Here is a 9,007-nt window from a genome sequence, read left to right as displayed (position 1 = left end):
GTTTACATAAAAAGTAAATCTTTTTTTTCAATATCTGATTTTATTGTGTCTTGGATGAGTCGGCACTTGATGACAGCACAATTATTTAGGCTGTGAAATTTGTAAACCGGTTTACATAAAAAGTAAATATTTTTTTCAATATCTGATTTTATTGTGTCTTGGATGAGTCGGCACTTGATGACGGCACAATTATTTAGGACTGTGAAATTCGTTAACCGGTTTACATAAAAAGTAAAAAAAAAATTTCACTATCTGATTTTATTGTGTCTTTGATGAGTGGGCACTTGATGACCAAAGTATACATACGAAAATCCATAAACATGCTGCCCTAACCCATCCCTTCTTTCTTCCTATCAGTACATACAACTGTTAAAGAACACCCAATTTTTTCACACGACTAAAGTTGATCTCTGTCATGGTCATGGTCAAAACAGATTAACTACAGTCATATTAAAATAATTGGGTGATCTATTCTAGGGCTGGGACGAGTCCAAATTTACTACCCGGGTACCCACCACGCTATTACCCGACCCTACCCAGGTACCCGCTACAGGTCTCAAGAGTTTGGTACAAAATATCCCTTTGGAAATAGTTTGAGCATAGCCCTAGTAAAATGTATTTAAATATATGTATAAAAAGATCTGATCATTCATACACTGACGTTGACTGAAGTGTTATTTTTATTCAAACCTATATAGGTCAGAAGCAATGGGTCTTAGTCAGAAAGAAATGCAAACATTTGTGACTTGCAGTGTATATATTGAGATGAAGTGCACCATGTTTTACACTGTGTTATTACCGGTAAATATCTCCGTATGAACACTTCTAGGATAGATCTGCTCGGTTTCACGATTTCTGTGTAATTTGGACTTTTATTTAATTTTACATTTTTGTTGTGATGTTTTCTTATAATTTGCTTCTCTTGGATCAAGATTGTTTGAATATTAATCAGAATTTGTCATTTTTTATATTAATGTATGTTGTATATGTTTTCGCTTGCATACACTGCCTTCTCTGTTGCGCGATAAACACATGATCAAATTGGCTGTTGCAAACACAACACACAAGTGTACAAACAGCTATATTGGAACAAATTTCAGAAAACCAGTATTTGGTTGTAAGGTTATTATAGCAGAATAATGACAAAATATTGACAAAATACACACAATTTATGGACAACACTTCTTTGATTTACTATCATGAAGATGTTTCAGTATAGATCCTTATATCGTTGTCTATTTCTTCATTCATCAATTTCGAAGAAACGCCTGTCAAACAATTGACAATATTTGCTAAATAATTTCCTCCATGGTGAAAGTGTCTCTCCATGAGAGAAAAACAATGTCACAGTACATATCTATACATTGTCGAACTATACATTTATGTTTCCAAGAAATATTTTGACATTTTTGAAATAGATATAACTCGTTCGAAACGTTTTTTTGAAAAGACAAAAATACTGCTAGTTCCTCACATTTGTCACAAAATAATGCAGATGTAAATATTTTGTTGTGGCCTAACTGATGCATTGGCCATGTTCCATGAAGTTTGTTTCATTTCATCGTATTAAGCATATTTGATTATTTTCTGGAAAGTGATTGGAAAATTTGTTCCATTCCAAAGCTTTTCTAATTTACCATACTATTGTTCCATTGTCTGAAGAATTATAAACAAACAGTTCAGCTTGTTTGTGAGACTTTTAAAACATATCCAATCCTAATTCTACATCCTATTCTTTCATAATAGTAAGAGGGCACAGGTGGCCCAGTTAGGTGACACAAGTCACTGTGCAGACTTGTGTCCCTTGGCCACACCAGAAACCTATTATTGTGGGTTTGAATCTCAGTTTCTAGGTTTGTCAGCACCATATCTCTGCTTATGGGTGGGGAGTGGTGGGGCGGTGGGGTAGCCTAGTGGTTAAAGCGTTTGCTCGTCACACCTAAGACCGGTGTTCGATTCCCGACATGGGTACAATGTGTGAAGCCCATTTCAGGTGTCCCCGCCGTGATATTGCTGGAATATTGCTAGAAGCGGCGTAAACCCATACTCACTCACTCACTCACTTACCAGAGTGGTAAATGTCCGAGACATGCATAATTTCTAGGCTTTCTTCTTATTGCCCAGGCAGTGATAATACTGGAATACTGTTCAAAGTGGCATTAAATCTAGCTCAATAACTCACAAGTTTTTATGAATCTAGGAAACTTTTTTGAATGAAAAATATGCAGTTGTATTCAATCAAATATGAAGTTGTTTGTTATTTAAACAGTCAGCCTTTGATATCACGTTTAGTCTGTTGTATGATGTGTCAATGTATTTTTGTCAATGTTGATTTATATTTTGTCCTTTTGTACAAAATCTTGTTGATGGTGGACCAGTATATACAAACTATTTTTCTTATTCCATAATCTTATGAATATCATGCTTTTGCATAATTTGCTATGACGTTATAAGCAGTTGCTTATTGAAAACACTATCTAAATGTATCCATTCTGCATGTATTTTGGTTTCGTTTGTATATACTAGTCAAAATAAGTTAAAGCTCACTTGATTCTCTCATGTTACTGTAGTTAGTCTGTCATGACATTAACTATACTAATATGAAGGAATTGGGTGTCCTTGAACTTTATGTACACACACATTTGCTATACAAGAGAGTGCATCTTCCCGAGGCAAGAGAATCCACTCGCCTTTTTATCAAAGTCTTGTTTCCACCCTTGCCACATCAAGCTAACTTTCCTGTGCTAAATATGATTGGACTATCGCACATATCGATAGTCCAATCAGAGAACGTTTCTCAAATCAACATCCATGACTGATACACCTTCGTATGAAAGTGGGGGCGGTCGGGTAGCCTGGTGGTTAAAGTGTTCGCTCGTCACGCCGAAGACCTGGGTTCGATTCCCGACATGGGTACAATGTGTGAAGCCCATTTCTGGTGTCCCCCGCCGTGATATTGCTGGAATATTGCTAAAAGCAGTGTAAAACCATACTCACTCACTCGTACGAAAGTGATTTACCGCTGCCTGTCTTTGTTGACGAAGGTATTTTACATCTTTTAAACCCCCCAACGATTGCCTATGTTTTTGTGATAAGGATGAAATCGCGAAAGATTTCGTTATCTGATAGATGAGGTCATCACCGATGGTAGTCACCATTTTTGTGAAGCTATACGAGATAAGAACAGTGATCTGATTGGATATCGCATTTTCATTACAAGTGGCTCAACTCGTGATCTACGAGAGGTGATGCCAGGGTCGAGCCAAGAAAATTGGGTTGATGTGGCAAGGATAGACACTAGGCTTTGATATAGGCTAGTGGAAACGCTTGCCTCGGTAAGATGCAGAGGGAGCAGCCCCAGTAGTTTAGTCCTGTAAAATAAGGCCGAATCAAAATAACACATTGGTTCTGATCAAACTTGGGGCGGTCGGGTAGCCTAGTGGTTAAAGCGTTCGCTCGTCACGCCGAACACCCGGGTTCGATTCCCGACATGGGTACAATGTGTGAGGCCCATTTCTGGCGTCCCCCGCCATGATATTGCTGGAATATTGCTAAAAGCGGCGTAAAACTATGCTCACTCACTCTGATCAAACTTAATTTGTAGAGTAGTAGAGTTATCAGTGTTTTGTATATATATACTACATATATATAATTTAAGGAACCACATTTTTCATATGATTATATAGTTAATCCATCACAGACTAACTATTCACATTAATAAGTTGGTATTCGTTAACTACTTTTGCGTGGTATATTTCTCCTTGTGTTGTCACTGCACGTGAGCAATACTGAAAACAGTTAGCACCTGAAATAGAGTCACTCTGTAATCAAACCACATGTTTTTAATGGCAAATAGAGGATGCAGAGTTGGGATTTTCATGGGTAACCATGATAACATGTATTTTGTTAATATTTTACCCCCTCTCAAAAATTGGAAAGCATTATATATTTTTTTGGTGTACAAAGGGGGGGGGGAAATCTAAACATTCATTTTCCTGCTAAAAGATCCTTAATCTGCCCTCCTTTGTTAATGACAATGGTTATGATGGTTTTAAACTAAAACATGAGAAAGCAAAACAATATTTGACCTACTTTGTTCCAAAATTGTACTGAGTGTTTATTGATATATCCTAGCATGCTATTTCAGCTATGTGCTTGATGTTATGAACTGATCACTGCCTGCCACAATGAATGCATATATGTATACTCGTTTATGTGTGGAATGAAATATCTACAGCACTATTACAGCCATTTTCCCGAGGGAAGCGTGTCCACTAGCCTGTATCAAGCCTAGATATGTGCTATAGTCCAATCTTATTTAACACAGGAAAGTGGCTTGGTGTGTCAAGGGTGGAAACAAGACTATGATAAAAAGGCTAGTGGACTCTTGGCGCCGGAAGATGTATTACAGCAATAATGACTCTATTTTCATCACATACTGCATATAAATTGATAAATATTTCCTTCGAATGTCACTTACGGAAATGAATGATTTGGAAACTGGTGAAATATTCTCAAGTATTTTCCTTTTTCAAGTAGTGGAAGTAAATTGAAGACTTTAATGTCAAGTGCTTGTGTTGGGGACTTGTCTCAAGAGGTTAGAGAGAGTTTTGTCCCCTTATGAATTATTAGGATTGTCCCCAGGAGACACTGTACGTCATTAATTATCCAAGTTAATTGTTCCCTTTTAAATGAATCCGCAGTTGTTCTACCACGGAAAAGTAATTGAAATAATGTGAAGTTTCTTTGTTAGTCTGTGAAATAGTTTTGTGGAAACACATGTGTTGATATCAAGATATACTGAATATAGTATTGATATGTATCTGTTGTTATGTGATATTTTCAGAAGGTGCAGAATGACATCACTGTGAACTTTTTATATTGGATTTTATATGCTATTCTGGTAAAACAATAAAGATTGGTAAAGATTGGTAAAGATTGATGTAAGTTTGTTGATTCTTATGTCTTTTCTCAAACTAGTTCCATTTAACAGGGGCGGTCGGGTAGCCTAGTGGTTAAAGCGTTCGCTCGTCACGCCAGAGATCCGGATTCGATTCCTGACATGGGTACAATATGTGAAGCCCATTTCTGGTGTCCCCCACCGTGATATTGCTGGAATATTGCTAAAAGGGACGTAAAACCATACTCACTCACTCCATTTAACATATTTTGTTACAGTTTAGCCTGCTACAGCCAGGATGACAGGGGATGGGGGTCCTCGGTGAGCTATTAGCTATGCAGAGTTGTGTCCCTTAGTTGTGATAGGATTTGCTGATGGTGGGTTCAAAGCCAGGAATCATCCTGCTGATTCTTGGTTGGTCTGCACCATATCTAGTCACATGCTTCACCAAAGTGGTAAAGGTCTACGATCCCTGCCATTCTTCAAACAGTCAGTTGAAAGGCTGTGGTGTATACTTACACACAAACAGAAACGCATAGGTGATATCGATATGCATATTTGAAAGACATCATTGCATAAATGACAAGTGAGGCTTGACTATGGTGTCATTTGGTAAAAAAATTATGTTGTAGTAAATAACATAACAGCATTGACTGAATACATGAACCAAACGTAACAATACAGAACACTGATGCCACTTGAGAACCACAGGATGCATAAATAGGCCAATGAAAGTGTGGATGCTCGCTTACAAAAGATGCTGCTCGTGTCATGCTACTACTATTTGAAGCACAACTGAACAACATCCTCAGAACGATCGGAAGCAGGAGAATCGCAATCAGCTATAGCTGGATAATTCACTGCGTCCAAGAGCACCATCTCTAGAATTTGGGACCGGTAACAAAACTAGTACATCAAGTGACCTTCCTCCAGACGCGTCGTATCAAACGAGTGAGTGAGTATGTTTTACGCCGCTTTTAGCAATATTCCAGCAATATCACGGCGGGGGACACCAGAAATAGGCTTCACACATTGTATCAAAAGACGTTGCCGGTTGCCGGTCCGTGTAATGTGTCGTGCTGACCTCGTGTTACGGCCGCTTCATGCGGATAGGTCAGGTGCATCTGCATCCTGTTCACAGCATCAATGTCAGGACTGCAAAGGATATTTGACCAGACAGTGCAGAATTCGAACCGCCTTCCTGGGGCAGGTCTCGGTGCATGACGGCCTGGAGGTTGATTTGACGACCGCCACGGTTAAAGTTTGAAAATCAAGTGTAAAGCAACGCTATAGTCGTTGAAACGTTGACATCCTACAGCCCGGGTTAGAATAGGTCTTAAGCAACCGACTAACGGGATCGGCTGGTCAGGCTCGCTGACTTGGTTGATGCATGTCATCGTATCCCAAGTGTGTGGATCGATGCTCAGGATGTCAGTCACAGCATAGTCTGGTCTAGATGATTTACAGACCGCCCTCATACACCTGAAATATTTCTGGGTGCAGCGTTAAATAACAAAAACGACAAATACAACAACAATATAAAAAACAAACAAAAACAAACAACGCTTTTCAGCACCGCAAGGAGAGACCGCAAACGGCACCTGTTACAACGTCATCCTGCAAGTCCACAGACTGCAACAGATTGCACATGCACTACAGATTTGAAATACTACCGATCTCAGTATTTAACAAATTTATTCATTTGCATTTACTTTTGTTTTCTCTCGGACGCACTGCATGCCTGCAGTTGTCATTTGGTTGTTTCCTGAAAATTCGGGTGGTGGTGCCCAACCTTTGCTACTTGCGGTGCGCGTGCATCTTACCTCTGATGCGCACGTAAAATCTTTCTATATACGACGGACTTCAGCCCCGGACTTCAGTGAAGTTTCAGCACTGTTTCACTATTATTACCGGTAGTTGCGTTGTTCTTGTTCTGGTCATTTTTGTCATAAGTGAAAATCCACAGTCTGTTATGATTACTTTCCTACACAGACGTGTCCCGCCAATGTCCTACCTTGTCACAGCTTACTTGACATAGCCATCGAACCCATGGGCACCCAGACCGAGTAAGGTGGGGCCAGCAACTCGTCCATCTCCCAGACCCTTGAGAATAAAATTGAAAAAGGAGTCAAACTCAAGCCTAGAATGATTTGGCAAGTCTAGATTGCCTCAGCTCCAGGAAAATTAAGTGTTGTTCTGGGCACCATTTGAATTTTATTTTGTTATTTTGTTGATATGTATTTTTAATGAGAGAACTTTATTTCTGGGACTAAATGTCCGTCTACCCAGCAACCTATGCGACAAAATGGTTCGGTGGTCCGGCTAGGTGACTTTGTTGATTTGCATGTCATCACATCCAAATTGCGTGGATCAATGCTCATGATGTCAAGCACTGGAGTGTGTAGTCCGGGATTCAGTATTACAAATCGACGCCATCAGCGGTAGAGTGAGTGGGTATGGTTTTACGCCGCTTTTAGGAATATTCCAATGTACAATGATTAAAATGTACTAAACACAGAAACGTGTCAAATATTTTCACAAAGGGAACATCATAACACCTTGGGTGTTCTACAGCTGTAAACATAAGCATTGGCCCTTACTCTGTGCAGTTTCATACTCAAATGAACTCTAATGAAAGTTAAAAAAGTCGATTCGGAATTAAAATCTCTCCCCCCCCCCCGGTTGGTGAAGGGAGAACTTTCAAATAAATAAGCAAAATCATGGTCCAAAGATGATTCGATACCGCTAAAGCTTCTTAATGACGTCAGTGAGCAAATCGGAATTCCCTGTTATTTGTTTGTTTGTTGTTTAACGCCACACTCAGTAATGTTCTAGCTATAAGACGACGATGAACAAAGCCAGGGAGTTACTTATAATGTCTATGGATTCTCTATTATAACAATGGCCTTAACTTATTAATCTTACCAGATAACTGACATATATACAATACACCCCTGTAACACGTGGCCGTATCACTATCGTAGCACGGTTGCGTTTGGATATAAACCGTGCAATAACTCCCGATACCCTATCTAAGGGGTGGAGCCTCCGGTACCCTGTCTCAGAGGTTAGTGTTACCTCAAAACACGTGCAGGTTATGTGCATGTGCATAGCACCGTCTCTCGATACAGCAAAGCAGACCCGTGGAGATCCGGGGTAGAATAGGTCTTCAGCAACCCATGCTTGCCGTAAAAGGCGACTATGTTGTCGTGTGCCATCGTATCCCATTTGCGTGGACCGATGCTCAAGATGTCAGCCACTGGATTGTCTGGTCCAGACTCGATTATTTAAAGACCACGTCATACAGGTGGAATATTGCGGTGTGCGGCGTTAAACAAACAAACAAACTAACAAACATCATAAAAACCATTACATAATCCATACATCAAGTTAAAATGTCAATGTCAATAAGTTTTTACTGTATGCGTGAACATTTAATACTCCCATCCACATTCTATCTTCCCCTGCCGCGTCTTACCAAAAGATGTTTAGGGGATAAAACAAGGACTGGTCGTCTCGGCGTCAGTATACTGTCTCTGAGTAGGGTATCCATGTTAAACTGCAGCATGGTGTTTGGGCGGGCTAGCTCACACACACACACACACACACACACACACACACACACACACACACACACACACACACACACACACACACACACACACACACACACACACACACACACACACACACACACGTCGCTAAATGAGTGCAATAATCTTGAAACGCGACGTTACACTCCATTTCACCTCACCACCTCTTTCATCTCCCCCGATTATGTTTCTAGGTTTGGTGAACCATACGATACTCGAAGAGTTCACAAAAGTTGTCAATGTTTAACACCTGCATCACTTCCGGCTTTCCTCCCACATCAAGCTGAAACTTCGTGATTTAACTAAAATACTGTTGAAAGCGGTGTTAATCCTAAATCAATCACGCATTCCAAAGACAGTCTCAAATAAACCCTGCATGTGATCCATTTAGGAAATAAAGCTGTGTTTTAAAATTTGAGGTAGTCTACTGTAGATTAGATACCTCTTATTTTTATTCGGAACCGAACGAATTGGCGAGAGGTTTCAAGTGTTAAAATAAGAGGGATAAGTATTT

Source organism: Haliotis rufescens, unplaced genomic scaffold (assembly GCF_023055435.1).
Source record: "Haliotis rufescens isolate VD_foot unplaced genomic scaffold, xgHalRufe1.0.p SCAF_8, whole genome shotgun sequence".
Taxonomy (NCBI): Eukaryota; Metazoa; Mollusca; class Gastropoda; order Lepetellida; family Haliotidae; genus Haliotis; species Haliotis rufescens.
This window is presented reverse-complemented; position numbering follows the sequence as displayed.